General features: G+C 60.4%; 1 non-coding gene across 1 annotated transcript in view; it reads right to left on the minus strand.

Moving 5' to 3' along the window:
- The window catches only part of LOC126146904 (small subunit ribosomal RNA), a 1,909-nt gene extending 1,307 nt beyond the window's left edge, over window positions 1-602 (minus strand). The window contains exon 1 of the ribosomal RNA XR_007529820.1: window positions 1-602. This exon is cut by the window's left edge and continues 1,307 nt beyond it. This is a non-coding gene — a ribosomal RNA (small subunit ribosomal RNA).
- Window positions 603-1,320: the final 718 nt, after the last annotated feature.

Raw genomic sequence — 1,320 nt, forward strand, 5'->3', positions numbered from 1 at the left:
GGAATTACCGCGGCTGCTGGCACCAGACTTGCCCTCCAATAGATACTCGTTAAAGGATTTAAAGTGTACTCATTCCGATTACGGGGCCTCGGATGAGTCCCGTATCGTTATTTTTCGTCACTACCTCCCCGTGCCGGGAGTGGGTAATTTGCGCGCCTGCTGCCTTCCTTGGATGTGGTAGCCGTTTCTCAGGCTCCCTCTCCGGAATCGAACCCTGATTCCCCGTTACCCGTTACAACCATGGTAGGCGCAGAACCTACCATCGACAGTTGATAAGGCAGACATTTGAAAGATGCGTCGCCGGTACGAGGACCGTGCGATCAGCCCAAAGTTATTCAGAGTCACCAAGGCAAACGGACCGGACGAGCCGACCGATTGGTTTTGATCTAATAAAAGCGTCCCTTCCATCTCTGGTCGGGACTCTGTTTGCATGTATTAGCTCTAGAATTACCACAGTTATCCAAGTAACGTGGGTACGATCTAAGGAACCATAACTGATTTAATGAGCCATTCGCGGTTTCACCTTAATGCGGCTTGTACTGAGACATGCATGGCTTAATCTTTGAGACAAGCATATGACTACTGGTAGGATCAACCAGGGAGCTGCGTCAACTAGAGCTGAGCAGCCGGCCGCCCGGGAGTGTGTCCCAGGGGCCCGCGCGAACACGCAAGCGTCCGCTCAATTATTCTGCAAACAGGAGGAGGCTGAGCTCCCCTGCACAATACACCTCGAAACCCTCTCAGGTCCCGGCGGCGCGCAGCGCCGTCCTAAGTACTTCGTCGGGTTCGAGAGAGGCGCAATCGCCCGGAGTTAGGCGAGTAGACGCTTTAGGTGCGACCACCCGTGCTCCCAACTGAGCTTGCCGCTGCCGACAGAGGCCCGGGAGCGTGCTGTCGTGGCATTGCCGGCGGGAGACAACACGCGCCACCTACGGTGACCGGCAGCTCCAACGCCAGCGCCACAGAAGGGCAAAGGCCCCACGTGGGTGCCGAAGCGAACTCTCCCAGCACAGCGCACGTGCCAACACGTCTGCACAACTGCGATACAAACCACCAGCGAGAACCGCTGGGGCGACCGAGCAGCAGACGGCGTCGCGGCGCCGAGTGCCGGGCGGCGGCGCATCCTCAACGCACACAGTCCTCAATCGGACCAGCACACTGCAGATGTCCACCGCGCTTCGCACCGGGCCGGCGAGGACCCACTTTGGCTGCACGGCGCCGCGCGCAGGGTGCCCCGGCGCGCAGCTGCGCCGCCTGCCGCGTCCGTCGGCCGGCGCGCCTGCCACTGGGCGCCCCCACCAGCCGGCTGTAGCGCGTGCG

This window comes from Schistocerca cancellata, unplaced genomic scaffold, assembly GCF_023864275.1.
Source record: "Schistocerca cancellata isolate TAMUIC-IGC-003103 unplaced genomic scaffold, iqSchCanc2.1 HiC_scaffold_836, whole genome shotgun sequence".
In the NCBI taxonomy this organism is placed as follows: domain Eukaryota; kingdom Metazoa; phylum Arthropoda; class Insecta; order Orthoptera; family Acrididae; genus Schistocerca; species Schistocerca cancellata.